Below are 18,154 nucleotides of genomic sequence, written 5' to 3'. Positions count from 1 at the left end.
AGAAAGAAAAAAGAAAAGAAAAAGAAAGAAAAGAAGAATATATTTAAATGGGGAATATAGATTTTTATATACTCCATGAAAAACTATATTCAACTTAAATGGCCAAGAAATGATGAGATTTGCTAAAGAGATAAAAATCTTATGTATTTCTATAAATTTAGTCAATTCTTGTCTTTGGTTTTTGATCTATTGAGGTGATAGGATGTGGAAAAGAAGGTAACTGATTAACCATTCATTCCACTAAAATCTGTCACTATTTGCATAGGCCTATTCAGCCCACCTTTGTATTAGCGAAGAGACTAGCTATTTTTGCCTCTATAACAGCACGTATAAGACCAAGGGCCATATTTCCTGACTATGAAATGGAGAAGTAGGTTCTAAGTTCAGTCATTTATTCAAGTGGTTTAAGATTAAATCTAACTGTAATTTATCATTTAACTATCAACTTCTGATAATGTAGTACTTTACCATAACATTGTATTTCATTATTATTTTCCTGATCATAACTATTATTGTTGTCATTTTCATCATCATCAACATTTAATTTCCATAGCATTTTATAATTGTCAGGTGAGTGGCACACTGCCCAAGATAATCAAATCAAACATGATGCCCTATTTTGGTCACAGTTATTTTTGGTTTTGAATTTACAGGAGAAGAGAGAAAAAGAGAGTCTAGATTGAAATGAATGGATTTAAAGATGAAGTCCATCAAATAGACAAAACTACCAGAATAGTTATTTGGATCACTGTGTTTTACTGTAGGTACAACACTGGATTGAGGATAGTAAGATATGGCTCAATTATTAAGTGATTTTCCAAAACCCACATATTGATTCTGAGCCTTCATTTCCTCAGCTGCAAAACTGAGAGAGGAGAGTAGAACTTGAGGTCAATGCAAATACTTAGTTTGTATAGCCATTGTCTTTCAAAATATTTGGATTGTGTCAGTGGAATGTCACTTCACTTCTTGCTGACATCTTTGTCACTATTTCAGTTGCCAAAGGAGTTGCCATCTCTCTACCCAACTTATTCTGGGTTGTGTAGCAAACTGGCTTTGGTTTTCTGTTCAGAGTAAGATCAAACTTTATTCTTGGGTGCTTTATTTTAGAAGATTTCTCCTGTGGAAAAAGAAATTTAAAAAGACATATCATCAGAACTTTTCTTTTAATGCTTCCAATCTTGAATGTTTCTAGAAAAGAGTGCTCTTAAAACTTGCTGCTCGTATTTGCCCAGATTCATTTATTCAGCTTGGTCCAGAAAGAAGGGAGGTAGCTATTTTAAGAACAAATATAGGACTCAATATTTCATTTATTCAGAAGGGGGCACACTTGTGCTTTTAATAGCAGACATATTTAGATTTGCTAGTATATGAAATTTATACATAAACCTTTAGGAAATGAGAGAACCATTACTGTCAGTTTCTTAAATATATATGTATATGTATATATATATGTATATATGTATATATGTATATATATATACACACACACCAATTTAACACTTTAAAAATTCTTAGATATGGATAGAATTCAACATGCAGATTTCTTTTGGGAAAAGAACTGGTTTTTAATAAATCTAGACTCCTATTAAGTTGAAAACTTTGCAATTTGGTCTGATGATTATTCAAAGTAATTAGGTTTGTTTTTCATAAATGCCTCTGTGACCATGGAAATAACATGCTTTTGACAAACTCTGAGAAATTTTAGTTTAGTTTCTGAATTTTGGCAAACATATAGCTCTAAAAATATTTTCCCCACTGGTCTTTATTAATAGTGTGTCATATTTTATACGTGAAGATGACACAAGCTCACTTGGCTGAAGAAGACTTTATGCAATGAGGTATCTTTCTACAGCTGGGCTTGCTTGTTTGGACTCATAATCATCTTTTTTGACACAAGGTGGTCCTTGGGATGGTGTTTGCCTAAGATTAGGAGCTTCCTCTGAGGTTTTTGAAAATCATGTCTAGCACCCAAAACTTTGACCTCATGACTGGTACTCTCTACCTAATTTAAGCATTTGGTCAAGAGCCATAAAGCCCAAACACTTGGGATCCCTGGGTGGTGCAGCGGTTTAGCGCCTGCCTTTGGCCCAGGGCGCGATCCTGGAGACCCGGGATCGAATCCCATGTCAGGCTCCTGGTGCATGGAGCCTGCTTCTCCCTCTGCCTATGTCTCTGCCTCTCTCTCTCTCTGTGTGTGACTACCATAAATAAATTTAAAAAAATTAAAAAAAAAAAAACTGTTCAAAGAGAAAAATCCTTTAAAAAAAAAAAAAAAAAGCCCAAACACTTTAAATCATACAGGAATATCTGTGATACATAGAGAGAATACCAGAAGATAGGATATAATTAAATTTTGCTTTGAGATTTTGTTAAAAATTATGTTGCTTGTATCTTGATGACAATATATATGACAAAGGAAAGTCTATTTAAAATGTAAAGAGTTTTTACAAATTATAAAGAATATCTAAAATAGTTCACTACAAAAACTGAGCAAGAATAAAAATTGTTGTTAGACAATTTATGGTCAAGGATGAATGGGAAATTATTGTTATATATTTAATATCTATAGGAGAATTGAGTTAGTCTATATTGTAATCTAAAAACTGCATGCCAAACAATGAGATTGAGTTTTGGAACTGTGTGAATATCTAAGATTATTTTAATATTAATAACCAGTGTTGATTTATATGTGATAAAGAGGTATATATGTAAATATATACACTTATACATAAATACATATTATAAGGTAAAAATATTTCTCTTTAGTGTATGTCACAATCAAGACTTTTTAATTATGTGACCAAAAAGAGAGAGAGAGAGAAAGAAGAATGAGATTGCTTAGCTTTTGGTTCCTAGCTGAGTAGGAGTTGTGCATAAGTAACCCCTCTTTCTCAATTCCCAAGGCTGGTATTTATTACCTCTCTCCTTCCTTCAACATTTTCTCAATCTTCTGTGTTCACAAATACTTCTCTCTAAGACTGATAATGTAGATGCAGGTGTAAATTGGAACTATCTTCCTAGATGGCAATCTGGCAGTATATATCACCAATTTGAATGAGTATAACCCTTGACTACCATTCAACATCTCTCTCAAGGAAATAATTGAGCATTTTAAAGAGGTAACTGCACACATGTTTATTTCTGTGGTTCTTAAAGTAGTGAGCAGTTGGCAACCACATAAGTGCCCATCAAAGTGAATGACCTAAGCAAATTGTGGTGAAATCCTTCAAATAAATATTTTGTAACTATGAACTCCAAAATTATTTTAATAATGATTCCCTTGGTGGGAACATATATTCTTTATAATCTATTTTATAATATCTGATATTTGAAAATCATGTTAACTTACATTCAGAAACTCACAAAAATGTTACTTAAAACACAACTAGTCTTAAACTCAAATTACTTAAAGTTTCATTTAGTGAAAAACAAACCAAAAAAAAATAACTTTGTAGTGATAGGAGAGATGAAGAGAATAGCAGTAAGACATATGAGGAGAAATATAAGTAGGTAAGAATTTAAAGACCCTGATTCTAAACCTTTCTCTTCCATCAGATGGTCTTCAATTTCCTCTAAACTCCCAACAAAATGAGAAGGTTGAATTGTAATGATCTCTAGGTTCCCTTCTAAGTTTGACTTCTGATGACTCCATGTATAGAAATTAGTTTAGTTCATGCATATTCAACATCTGTAATGAGGTCTTTTATCTGTAAGAAAAGTAGTAAAGATTCTTTGTGGGTGAGCATTGGTGTCTTCCATAGCCATAAAATATAAGATACATCTCAATCTTTTAAGTTTCCTTCTTAAATCATTATAGGCTTAAATATATCTTCTTTTCAGGGTCCTTAGGTGGCTCAATTGGCTAAGTAAGCATCTGCCTTGGGCTCAGGTCATCATTCCAGAGACCTGGGATTGAGTTTCAGGTCAGGTTCCCTGTGTAACAGGCACCCTGCTTCTCCCTCTCCCTCTGCTCCTCCCCCAACTCGTGCTCTCTTTCTTGCTATCTCTATTACTATCTCTCTCTCTCAAATAAATAAATAAAATCTTTAAAAAAAATAAATATTTCCTCTTTTCCTACATAAAGTCATAGGGAACAGCCTCAGCTGAGGTTAAGGAGGATTGGGAAAGTATCCATAGGTGGCATGATAGAATCTTCTGATACACCTTTTGAAAGAGTCCGTTAATATGAAATATTGAAAGTCTTATGGTCAGCATGGACTAGATCAACAAGATTCTAGATACTGGCCTACTTTATCTTTTCTAACCAGACTACAAGGTCCTTAAAGAGAATGACAGTCCCATATGCAACAGGTTATCTGTCACCCTCACCCTCCAGTACTCAGCAAAGTAATTATTCAGTGAATGTTTATTGAATGAATAAATAAGTGAAAGATTGAATGTGTAAATTAGTGACTGATTTGTTGAACCAATGGTCACATGCATATATAGATGGATAAGGGGATGCTTTAAATTGGTGTGTGACAAACAAATCTAATTCTGGTTATGGCATATACTGCTTGTATGTTGCAAATGAAGTCACTTTCTGCTCCTGAACTTCAGGTTCTTCAGATGCAATATAGATTGGTAGGACTACATAATTTCTAAGCTCTTTTTCAATTCTAAGATGGCAAGATTCTATAAATATATGTACACCAGGCAGTTTTTCTGATATATTTTCTCTCATTCCTCACAACTAGTCCATCGATCATTTCTGTTTTGTAAATGGGACCTGAACATTTCCTACTACTGCCACCATCTTGGTCTGCACCATCATCTTTCACCTGAACTCCTGTAGTTCACCTGCATGGTTTCTCTGCTTTATTACATTTGCTTCCGCAGAGTCCATTCTTTACATACATAGCCAACAGAGTAACAAGTTTTAGAAAATAACTTGGATCATGTTTTTCTCATGTTCAAAACCTTCCAATATTGACCATAGCAATTTTAGTAAAATCTATATCTTGCCCTGGTTTATAAGGTCCTAGATGGGGATCCCTGGGTGGTGCAGCGGTTTGGCGCCTGCCTTTGGCCCAGGGCGCGATCCTGGAGACCCGGGATCAAATCCCACATCGGGCTCCCGGTGCATGGAGCCTGCTTCTCCCTCTGCCTGTGTCTCTGCCTCTCTCTCTCTCTCTCTGTGACTATCATAAATAAATAAAAAACTATAAAAAAATAAGGTCCTAGATGATCTAGATCCTGTTTAATTCTCTTTTATATCATGCTCTTCTGTTGGTTATCATAGATCTTTCTGACCACTGGACATAGCAAACTAACTCCCACCTTTGGGTTTTATAATTGATCACTCTATTCTTCAAGTCACCTTTCTTAGAACTGTGCATTCCTCCTTCCTTTAGTCACTTAGAACAGAACATAAATATTACCTAAAAAAAGATTTTCTTGATCATCCTAGTGTTGTTTCTCTAAGACATCCTCATTTCTTCTGTCTCATTAAGCTGTTTTATTGCCTTCATGGTGCCATTTCCCTCTCCTAATGACCTAGTTTATTATTTAGATGACGTGTGGTCTTTCTCCACTTTCACTCACATGTAAGTTTGCTAAGTACAGGAATGTGTTCTCTTTTGTTCATTGCTCTATGCTTCTTGTGTACAGAATGTTGATAACATATAGTAGGTGCTCAAGAAATGTTTATTGCATATTAACAGATAATTTTTTCTCCAAATATAACCAGTCTTAAATGAGAGTTTTTGATGGTGCAGTGATTCATATTCACCTCCCTAGGGTATTTGTATAACACCATTATAAAATTCTGGTGAGTGTGTTATCTGCCTCACAGGGATAGAGAATGTAAGAAGGATTAAAAATGAAATGTTTATGAAAGTTACTTTGTTAGAGAAAAAAAAAAAGAAACAACCTTCTAATAGTATTTATTATCACTATCCTGATTTCACAGTGAGGAACCTAAAGCCCTAGTTGGTATACAACTACCCACAATCATAGATATGAGTTCTTCTGTTTTCTACAGAACACCACAGAGGCACTTTTACATAGTTTTTTGTTTTTTCTTTCTTCTTTTTATTTATTTTAGGCTGAACATCCCTTACAAAAAGGTCACAAAGATCACAAGGATGTCTCCTGAAAATTAGGAAGAGCAAAATAAAGCTACTCTTGATGAGGAATGGCATATAAATCAGTAAAAACAGCCAAAGGGAATATAGGAATAAAAGAATCAGGGCAGAATTTGGCCTACTGGCCCAGATGATACAGGAATAAACTGCTTGTGATGTTTAATGTGAAACTATAGAAAAGATAATAGGTTTGTGAACAAATGTCCCAAACTCTCAGTTCAGGGTATTAGTTCCCAATTCAAGAAACTTTTCTACCTTGAGGATAACAATTTTTAACTCTGCTTTTGTGCAAAAGCAACTATCACTATTTCATATTTTCTTTTCTTTTCCTGTTTCCTTAATAAAAGTGTTGAGTATTACTTGGTGGAATTCTTCCCCATTGTTTGATATCATGACACTTTCTTCCAGGCAGTAAATGTGTTAGAATCATTGGTGCTAACCAGAAAAGTGTGTGATACCAGGAAGTATACTAGTATATTAAGTTACGTCCTGTATTCTTATATAATTCGCAAACCATGAAATCTGTTTCAGAGCTGTGAGATTTCATTTGTAGCATACTTAAGTCACATTTCATTGTCCATTAAAAATGTGCATTATTTTACGTGCTTTTACATCATACAACTAGTAAGTGAAGGAACTCATTTTCCAGTCTGCATTATTTGAATTTTTAAATTATTCAGCATTTATAGTAGGACAAAACTTTATTTTGCAGCTATCTCATCAATTTCCATATCCAAATGGATATACCAGTGTATTCTGAAATTGTGCAGCTCTGATTTGCCAGTATGTGGCAATGTAACAACACCTTGATTGGGATTTACTGCTCATTGTAATGATGGACAGTCTGATGGAGCTGTCCAGAGCTGAACTTGCCACCAGATGGCCACTGAGGGAAGAAGGAAGAGAACAGGCTCATAGGCTTTGAATATTTGATTTTATGCATATCCAATCCAAGTTTCTAATTAAAGAGGCATCATGTAGCTTCCTAAGGAACTTGCTCTCTTGATTCCAAATACAAAAAGGTTCAGAGGGGTCTAGTTCCATTTTAAAAGTCTGCATGAAAAAATAAGTGAAGTACCTTGAAATTGCCAGTGAGAGGTCACCCTGAAAACTACAGAATAAAAAGCATAAGCTTTCCAGGAGGAAAATCTGTTTTCAAATAAGAAAATGGATATTACAGCTTCTTAAATTCCATTCATTCAGAGAAGGTGAATCAACAAGTATAAAAGACCTTGAACAAGACACTTTTTTCATGTCTATTTAAACAAGAATTTTATTCAATTTGTGATACTATTAAATAGCTTAATATTTATATGGCATTTCTTGTTTCCACATATGTCAAGATGATTTTTTATATAATGTTTCATGGTTCATGCTGAGGTGGCTCTGAAATTGTGAACACTTTATAATAGTTTTACCTAAAATATCAGCAAACTTATTCATTCTTAAATATTCAGATATTACATTAAAATAATAACCATACTATAATCCAAAAATCTAGAATGTAAATGTGCAATCTTGATTTTTATTCCAATTAAATAGGAGCTACAAATATGAGATTGTAACACTTTATTTTTTAGATAGTAGTTTTATTTAAGTTATTCACCTGTTGAATCCTTAAGGATTGGCACATTCAATAGATATATATTGGCACCTTCAAAGTTCTGGCCACTTGATTCCAGCCTCCGTTAAACCTACAGTCTACTGGAGGAAAAGTTAAGTAACCAAAGAGTTTAAATGCAGTCTAATAAAGTGCTCTAATGGCATCAGTGCAGCATATTATAATTACATATTGCAGGATCCTCTTATTTGAACTTGGAGCATCAGGGAGAGTTTCCAGGGAAAGTGACATAGAAGGTGATACCTGATATATTAGTAGGAGTCAGCCAAGTAAAGCAATGGAAAAGAATACTTTAGTTGCAGTGAGCATCATATGTGAAGGTATGAAGGCAAAAGAGGATTGATAATGTTCTTTGAAGAAGCAACAGAGTTTAATGTGACTAGAAGTTATAATTCTTGAACAAATGAAATAAGAACTGGGCATTATAAGTAAGGCTGAAATGATAACTGATGTTGCATCATGGAGGTCCATTATCATCATTTTAAGCAATCTGACTTTCCTTTTAAGAGCAGTGGGATTCTTAGATATTTTTTTTTTTTTAAAGAAAGCAAAGGTTCAGATTCACATTGTAGAAACATTATAGTGTGAAGCAAAGACCATGGGCATATGAGCGCAGAGAAACTGGATACTGAAGGTCTTATTTAGAGTCTGCTTTAGAATTCCTGGCAAGAGACACTGTTGGCCTCAACTAGAATACCACTAAGGAAGGATGCAGAGAAGTAGATGGTATCATCAGATTTTTTAGAAGATTAAATTGAAAGGGCTTTGGAGTTGTTTGTAAGTGGAGGAGGGTGAGGGTGAGGGGGCAGGGAACCTAACTTAGATTTCTGGAATCTACAACAGTGGTTACTGGTTCCATTTCCAAAGATAGAAAACACAGGAGAAGCTTACAAGTGAAGGCCATGCGATTGCTTATGGGCATAAAAAGTTTTGTGTTTCTGTAGTATTCCAAATGAGATGGCCAGCAGAAATTTGGGTCTATGGATTTTGAAGCTCAGGAATGAGATCTGAACTTGAGATATAAATTTTAGACTTTTTAGCAAGTAGGTGGTAAGTGAACATATAGAAATAGATATTACTCAGGGAAGATATTTAAAAGGGTGATTCTCACTCAAATTTAATTCACTTCAGGTGAATTACCCAGGAGACCTGATAGAATTCAAGGTACCAACTCCGGAGTGTCTTACTGAGTAGGTTTCGGATGTAGTTTACAAATCTATGTTTCTGACAAGTAGAGTCCCATCCCCGATTTTGATCAGATGATCCTCTGACCCCACTCTGAAATAAGGTCTTAGTAGGATTAGCACATAAGAGATGGGCAAAATAGCAGGAATCCAGAAAGAAGACTGTGAAGAAGTAACCAGAGGCATTGAAGAGAAACCCAGGAGAAACAAATGACACAAATTCTATGGAAAGATAGTGGGTACAAGAGAAGGAATGGTCAACAGGGTCAAAAGTGTTGACAGATTAAGTAAAGATGAAGGCTGAAATACACCCACTATATGTAACAAAAAGGAGGTCGTAACAAAGTTGGCAAGAACAGCTTCAGTAGAATGTGGGCTGAAGCCAGATTGCAGTGGGTTGAGGGCTGAATATAAGATGAGGATTCAGAGACATGAAGCAGAGACAAAGTCTTTTAAAAGAAGTTAGTCTTAGAAAAGGGAAGGAGGTTGATGCAGCAGAGCACAGGGTGGAGGCTGAATGATTTAGGAAAGAAACAACTTGAGTAAAAGTCTTATCTCACACCTGACATGATCCATTCCTAATTTCTTGGAATTTTTTTAACAGATTCACTGAAGTATAATTTACATTTTATAGAATTGATTTAAAGTATACATTTCATTGGCATTAGTAAAATTACAAAGTTGTGTAATCATTGCCATAATCTAGTGTTAAATAATTCCATTGCCCCAAAGATATCCCTCATGCCCAATTAATCCCAAATCCCACATCCAGCTCAAGGCATACACTAATGTACTTCTTGTCTCTATAGGTTTACGTATTTCAGACATTCTGTATGAATTGTACAATATGTAGTCTTTTATGTCTGGTTTCTTTGACTTAGTATGTTGTTAATGATGTTCACTCATATTGTTGCATGCAATTAGTATTTCACTCCTTTTTATTGCTGGATCATATTCCACTTATGGATATACCAATTATTATATATCCATACATAAATTGATGGACATCTGGATTGTCTCTACATTTTGACCATCATCCATGAATGGTGCTACTGTAAACTTTCACATGCAAGTCTTTTTTGAAAACCTATGTTTTCATTTCTCTCGGCTACGTATCTAGGAATGAGATTCCTGGATTGTATATTAAGTTTATGTTGAACTTTCTAAAACACTGCCAAACACTTTCCTGATGTGCCTCCACCATTTTAGATCTCCACATTTCTTTTTTTTTTTTTTTTTTTTTTTTTTTTTTTTTTTTTTTTTTTAGATCTCCACATTTCTATAAGCTGATATTTCATTTACATTTGTAACTGGATTCGTTTACTTAGCCTAGAAGGAAAAAGAGCTGTGTTCCTTTAAAAGTCTTAGAAATGACTTTTTTTACTCCTTCCATCACATGCTCTGTCACTCTACCTCTGTCCTTTCCTGCAAACACATGACAGTGGACAGCTGGTTTAACTACACCCAAGCAAAACTAGATGGTATATTCTGGGATCTAGTGGGGCAGGAGGATGAAGTCCCTACATCCTGCCATCACAGCTTAAGCATCACATGCAAGGGATTTTGGGAATGACACTGAATTTCATTTAAGCTCAATGTCTTCATCTTTACAATCAAGATTATAATAATACCTACCTTATAGGGACACTATAATGGATTAAAAGAGGTTGTATATGTAAGCACCTAACACGGCTCAACCTAGAGTTGGCATTCAAAAAATGCAGGTGTTTGTATTTCATAGTGATAAAAATGATCAAAAAGGTAGTCAGATACTACTATGCAGTTATGTTTACGAAATTTATTTGTTTTATATGGTTCTCATTTGCTCATATCTTATGTTAATATTACCTATTTCAAATGGAAATCTTAAATTTAGAACTAGATTGTTTTTACTTGATATAGATAAAAATCATAATAGTAACAACCATAATGCCCTTCATTATTTTAGAGTATTGATATATCAGGACATTTGCTAAAATCTTCCTTATGTAAAATTTAATGCTGAAACGGTTTTATGAGGTAGGCAAAGATCCCAGATGGTCTGTGTTGGAGAAAAGATTTTCAGCTATATCTTTTTTCACCATGACTCTATATCTTGACTACTTGCTATGTGCTGGCCCAGCCAGTGGGAATGACCATATCATTTTAACTGGTCAATATTGAGAAGTACGAAGACCAGAAAAGTTTGTGAGATGTAGCTCAGGCTCATCTCATGCATGTTTTTTTGCTCTGACAAAGTGGCAAAGACCAGAAATCACCTATATCCGATGATTATAATCAGCTATTTGGCAACATAAGATAACTCGATTCTCCTTCTCACCTCAGTTCAACACTATCTACTTTGTTTTTCACCTTAATAAGCTGAATTATGCCCTAAAATAGCCAAAGTTAACTTTTAACAGTTTGTCTATGTAGATTGAATGCTTATTCTTTTTATCTCTTAAAATTACTGCAGACTATATTTGTTTAGGACTTATTCTCCGATGGCAGTTACTAAGTTGCTCATTTTACTGGGCTGTTTTATAACTTGAAAGGGAAAGCTCTCCCTTAAGCAAAGAGCATGCCTCTAATATGGAAATCAGGTGTTGGGAGAGAAGAACTATTAATAAAACACTTTGGATAGCCTACCACAGTGTTCAGACACATAGTTCCTATGTGGAAAATATGAAAGCACCTCCCTGGCCAGATGTGATCGGCACCATTGAGGCACATCACATACCTTGGGAGGTGTGGATTTCTTCAGTATTCAGTTGTCTTGTGAGGGAAATGTGTAAATTAAAGTCACAGCCATCATGTTGACATGTATGCTAGGCAGCAAAATAGATGGCATTGATACAGATGGTGTCATTAGTTGTTGTTTTCAATGTGGGTCCACATTTGGAAAATAATTTTTCTTTCAGTGTCATCAGTTTTAATGTCATCTATTCCATCTAATTTTTAAATTTGTAAATATATTCCAATATTTGAAGAGAAGATCAAAGTGACCCTAATGATGGCAACTAAAACTAATTTAGAATGCCAGCAAAATTAGTCTTCAGTTTATATGTATCTAAATGCTCAACTAGAGGTTCACAAATATACCCACCCATAATTTAGGCTAGAATTTATCAGTTAATAGAAGCCAATGTAAGAATAAATTTGTTTCTCTGATATGATTTTTTAAAAGTCTATAGATACAAATTTAAATATCAGGGGATTCCATATAAATATTTTCACGTGGGCTTCTTTGATAAAGATTTGGATGTCTTTCTTTAAACCTGAGTAGGACTATGGACAAGTGATACACACTTAAACTCTCCTATTTGTCCAAGTGCCCTTGCATACTTTTGACTTTTAATTAGTATAAATTCATATTTAATCTACTAAAATATTTTAATCCATCTTTTCCCATAGGAATTTGAACCTAAATTTAAAATGCTCTTTCTTTTTTTTATGCACTTCAAGCAAAGCTATATTAATTTAAAGGTAGTTTGGGGACTAATTTAAAAGTGTATAGATGGCATGGCAAACATTTATTTAATTTTCTGTACTGCTATAGAAATGATAATACCTAAGAAATATTAAATATTGTGTCACTTGCTGTGGTTTACATATATTACCTCATTTAATTCTTGCAACAAGCCCTAAAGTGGATGCTAAATGCTATTATTAGTTTAACAACAGCCTGAACCTTAGAGAAATATGCACATTGCCCAAGGTCACAAAGCTTGTAAGGAGTTCAGCTGAGAAAATCTTTTCTCTAAAAACCTTGTTTTTAACCACTCACTTTCTACTTTATCTTACTGTGACATTTATATCCTAAACTATTTTCAAAGGTATCTTTAAATTTTTAAATATTTTAAATATAGATACTTAAAAACATGACTATATAAATACTTTTCCTCATACTAAACCACGTGCTCCAGATACTCTGCATCCTATGTCCCCTTTAGGTCACAGGAGGCCCTCTCTTTAGGAATCACTCATCAAAGGGGTCAGGGTTGTGTAGCGTTCTCCCTCAGTATTTTCCTTTTTTCCCCTATTGTAAATGAATTATGTATACACCCTGAAGTAATTAGCAAAGACGCTGTTGTTTAGCTGAATTTTAAACTAATTAATCTGACCTAATTCCTGTCAAAAATAATTAGGATGAAATATGTCCTCCCTAAGCAACTCTTTTAAGCTAAGTTGCTAAAGCACAGTATCTCCTGTGTATTCACTTTGCTAAAATTAAGACGGCTATTTATTCAATGGTTTTAGAGGAAATGCTAAAATGCTACTCATGAAATGCCACCTGAGCATCACCTCCTCAGTTTCTGTATGTAAATAATAAACAAGAAGCTGAACTAACAATGAAGATTGTGCCATGCACAATATCAGTGACCTCTTATTTTTTTTTTTGTGGTTTTAGTTTGCATTTTATTTTATTTTATTTTATTTTTTAATTTATTTTTTATTGGTGTTCAATTTACTAACATACAGAATAACACCCAGTGCCCGTCACCCATTCACTCCCACCCCCCGCCCTCCTCCCCTTCTACCACCCCTAGTTCGTTTCCCAGAGTTAGCAGTCTTTACGTTCTGTCTCCCTTTCTGATATTTCCCACACATTTCTTCTCCCTTCCCTTATATTCCCTTTCACTATTATTTATATTCCCCAAATGAATGAGAACATATAATGTTTGTCCTTCTCTGACTGACTTACTTCACTCAGCATAATACCCTCCAGTTCCATCCACGTTGAAGCAAATGGTGGGTATTTGTCATTTCTAATAGCTGAGTAATATTCCATTGTATACATAAACCACATCTTCTTTATCCATTCATCTTTCGTTGGACACCGAGGCTCCTTCCACAGTTTGGCTATCGTGGCCATTGCTGCTAGAAACATCGGGGTGCAGGTGTCCCGGCGTTTCATTGCATTTGTATCTTTGGGGTAAATCCCCAACAGTGCAATTGCTGGGTCGTAGGGCAGGTATATTTTTAACTGTTTGAGGAACCTCCATACAGTTTTCCAGAGTGGCTGCACCAGTTCACATTCCCACCAACAGTGTAAGAGGGTTCCCTTTTCTCTGCATCCTCTCCAACATTTGTTGTTTCCTGCCTTGTTAATTTTCCCCATTCTCACTGGTGTGAGGTGGTATCTCATTGTAGTTTTGATTTGTATTTCCCTGATGGCAAGTGATGCAGAACATTTTCTCATATGCATGTTGGCCATGTCTATGTCAGTGACCTCTTAATATGCTATGTTTGCAGTTAAAACTTAAAAACTAATTCCTCCTTTTCCAAAAGGCTTTTGGATGAAGACGTGTGTCCCATTCCTCAGCCCATTCAACTTTCCAAATCTAAAAGCTATTCGATTGTCTTCTAACTCTCCCATTCCTTACCTGTCCATTTTTATTTTTTAACATCCTAAGTGTTCTAATGAAATGGGGAAATGTCTCCTGTAGGAAGCAAGTCCTGAGCTGTATGTAGGAAGATAATTTAGGAAAAGTAAATAAGCAAGCTTTACTGACAGATGCAGTTTGTCAACATTTGAGATGATCTCTGGTTACAGTGACTGCAGGTTTGAATGTGATGATGGTGTTTGCTATTTACTGGTTGCCTGAAGCCTTAACTGCTGTCCTGTCATTCTATAGCAGCTTCTTCTGCATGCCCTCTAACCCGGCTCTCTGATACATTGAGGAGCTCTCAGGAGAAGAGAGCACTGTCGAACATATATATCATATCGCCAAGCAGTTCAGAGTTAATAATCTCCTTATTAAACCTATGAACCCTTCATGTTTTGTAGTCTTCCCTCCCCAACCCCCTTCCAAGTTAGTTTCTAGGCAACCAATATGCACTGAATTACATTAAGCTCTTTATTTCAAGGCTGCAGTTCAGGATTTTGCTGCATATTTGTTGGATCATTTATGGAGACTGCAGCATAAAATTCATTAATTCTATTTAATCTTCAGTACTTCAGTGATTTGGTTCTAAACCACATTGCCTGTACCTGTTCTTCATGTTTAAATCACCCCATGCTGTGATGCTGTTTTATATGTTGGTGATGTCAGAGGTTCTGCAAGTTCTAATTTGGCACCCCAGAAGCAGAATTCCCAAAATTTCCAGTTCTTGGTGATCATTCATCATTTTAGGTAGCCTAATAGGAATGTAAAATTTTCAAAATCTCCTGTCTTGAATGGCAAAAGTGTCTACTGACTTCTAATAACAAAGAACATACAGTTTAGGAAATGCCTGAAAATGTAGTAAGCTTTTACGAAAGAGAAAGTATTTGTTTTAATGCACTAAGATTTTGATGTGGAACAGAGGTTCTTGGAAATATTCTCTTGTTGGTGTGAATCAAGAAATCAAGGTTATACTTTCAAATTTCACCCAGAACTGTGTGAGAATGAAGATTAATCTCTCAGCATAACTGTTCTGTTTTGGATGTTGAATGTTTTGAGAGTCTCTCAAAAACTCTAAGCAAGGCTTCTGCATGTGTGTGTGCGCGCATGTGCACATGCATGTGCGTGCACGTGAGCATGTGGGCACCTACATTTACATCCTCACAATTGAGCAAAAATATAAATGCTTGTTTAGTCTGGTTTCTTAAAACACAAAGTAATCATCTGCATTTGTCACCCTAAAGGATGGCTTGAAGAGGAGAAAAGTCAAATTCAAACTCTGATCCAGTCCTTTTCCCTTCATCTGCTTAGAGTCTAGCTAGTGGAATAGAAGGCTGGTTGAAAAAAATGAATTGAATAGTTTAATAGTAGGCTCTGCAAGTTGTCCACCTCAAGTTCATGATGAACAAACCTTCCAGAGAACCTTTTTGCCAAGATGGAGCTTTTGAGACAAGATGTACATTGCCCAGTTCCCTTTGCATGTATAAGGTGCCATGTTACTGGATTTTCCTCAGAAAATGTGAGAAGTGATGTATGCCTTCTCAGGCTTGTGTCCCAAAAATCTTCCTCCATATACTTCTGTGTATCTTTCTTATCCCCCTCTGCCAACTGGATATCAGTAGCTACTCAACCTGAGGCACAATTAAATATCTTGGCAGACTCTATCATCAGTGACCACAGGTGAACACCACCTCTCTAGACCTTGCTAGTAAGACTGTTACTAATCGCTGAGAATCTGGGTGTATCTGTTCCAACAGCTATTATTACTTTAATTTATAAAAGTACCATGAGCCCTGAGATAGTAGGACCTTAGTCAATAGAACCACACTCTTCATTGCCTGTTATGTGCCATATACCACAGATGTCAAGGATGCAACAGTAACCATGTCGAGAATGGCCTCTAATCCCATTCATTTGTTACTAGCAGACTATTCAAATTATTGCATTATCCATTAATTATATGCATGTAGAGAAGTAGAAAAGAGAAATCAAATAGCTATAGAGCACATAAGATAATAAGATCTAACTGACTTAGCACTGACAACTTTCTTTCTTTCTTTCTTTCTTTCTTTCTTTCTTTCTTTCTTTCTTTCTTTCTTTCTTTCTTTCTTTCTTTCTTTCTTTCTTTCATTTCCGAAGAGTGTGGACGAAGACACATCTGGATTTAATGTTATATTCAGGGAACTGAATCCAGAGTAAAGTAATAGACTTAGTAATTTAAACTCTTTCTTAAAATAGTTTTTTTTTTCTTTCCTCCAAGTTGTAAGGGCACTTAGAAAATATTTCACTTACTCCTTCCTTTCACAAATGAAGAGAAACGTTTTTTCCAAACTAATAATACCATTTGCTTTAATAAATGGGATATTTACTGTGTGCCAGGAACTATGTTATTCTCTTTTTAACAATTTTTTTATTGTTAAATACTGTATCCATATAGATGAGTCTGCCTTAAAAGCATAGGTCAGTAATTTACCATAAAAAGGGCTCCCATGTAATGCCACTCAGGCCTTAAATTGATAACTGCCTGCTCCCCAGAATCGCTAAACAGCCCACCCTGATGAGGGAGCAGAAGGCAAGCTAAGGGCAAAGCACAAGCTGACACCCCATAACCTACCACCCTCCCAGATGGGATATGTGTAACATTCCTCAGGCACTCCTGGCTGCCCTAAAACTAAGGGAAGGGGAAAAACAAATGGTTAATAGAGATCACAGTCCTGCCAGACAGGAGTCTCTTTCAGTTTACCAATGTCTTAGTGATTTACAAGGAAAAAGCATTCTCATCAATAGCCTAACTTTAAAAGACCCATAACTCAATTTTCTGGCACAACATGAGCTTGACAATAGCAAGGCTTCAGGTATCCTGAGAGTCGTCTTTAGCAAGTGAGAGTTCTTTTAGACACCTCCCTTTGTTCTTACCTTCTCCAATTCCCAAGTATGTAATCAGCCACCCCTCACAATCCCAGTGCAGAAGCTCTTTCTGCCCATGAGTCCTGGCCTGTGTTTTAATAAAATCATCTTTTTTGCACAAAGACATCTCAAGAATTCTTTCTTGGCTGTGGGTTCCAGAACTTACCAACATTCCAAAACTCCATCAATTCCCATTCCAATTCCAATTCCTTTCCTTCTCACCTCTTTACTACCATTCCTTGTAAGGTCATGACTATTACTTTGCTTTTCTTTATAGTTTGAGCACAGTCACATGCATCTAGAAATGATGGTTTATTTAGTCTGTTTTTAAGTTCAGGTAACCTGAATCATAATACTGTGTATGCTTTTATGTCTGGTTCCTTTCATGCAACTCTACATTTGTGATATTCATTCATGTTCTTGTTTGTAACATTACTTGGGTCATTTTCATCCTATTGTATAAATATGCCACAATTTATTCTACTGTATAAATATCCTAAAATGTCTCCATTTTAGAAAGAATAGCGTTTGGTTGTTTGTTATGAATAGCACAGTACTCTTGTACCTGTTTCATGGCACACATGTACATATATTTCTATCTCTTAATTCTCAAACTTTGTTTGGTGTGGTGTTGTATCAGGCAAGCATGCTTCTGTAGAATTTGAAGATACTGTCTTATGAAAAGAGGTGGGAAGGAAAGGCTGAGGTAAAATAATAGAACCAGATATACTGAGTTAGTTCCCTAATGGCAGTCTCACAGATTTTTTATTTCAGTGATGAATGAATTAAGATGAGTTCTGTGTATATTGAAAAATGAATAGAGAAAATAGATGATCATTGTCTTCTTTAGAATGTCATTACTCATTGTCTGGTAACATGGGTGAGATGCAGGGCCAAACTCTTAAATTTGGCTTTTACCATTTTTATTGTATTATTTCTGTCCTTTTATCAAGCCAAATTTTTCGCCCCACCTCATGACATATGTTG

The 18,154-nt window shown here is 35.4% G+C and overlaps 1 long non-coding RNA gene across 1 annotated transcript; it reads right to left on the bottom strand.

The window, feature by feature from the left end:
* Positions 1 to 736: 736 nt before the first annotated feature.
* Positions 737 to 17,308, bottom strand: LOC111091251. The gene is made up of 2 exons (XR_005374640.1): positions 17,177 to 17,308; positions 737 to 1,120 (listed from the first exon to the last, which is right to left on the bottom strand). It is a non-coding gene; the product is annotated as an uncharacterized LOC111091251 (long non-coding RNA).
* Positions 17,309 to 18,154: the final 846 nt, after the last annotated feature.

The sequence above is a fragment of the Canis lupus genome, chromosome 20 (genome assembly GCF_011100685.1).
Source record: "Canis lupus familiaris isolate Mischka breed German Shepherd chromosome 20, alternate assembly UU_Cfam_GSD_1.0, whole genome shotgun sequence".
Classification (NCBI taxonomy): domain Eukaryota; kingdom Metazoa; phylum Chordata; class Mammalia; order Carnivora; family Canidae; genus Canis; species Canis lupus.
Note: the sequence above shows the minus strand (reverse complement) of the source record. Positions and strands in the feature narration are given on the sequence as shown.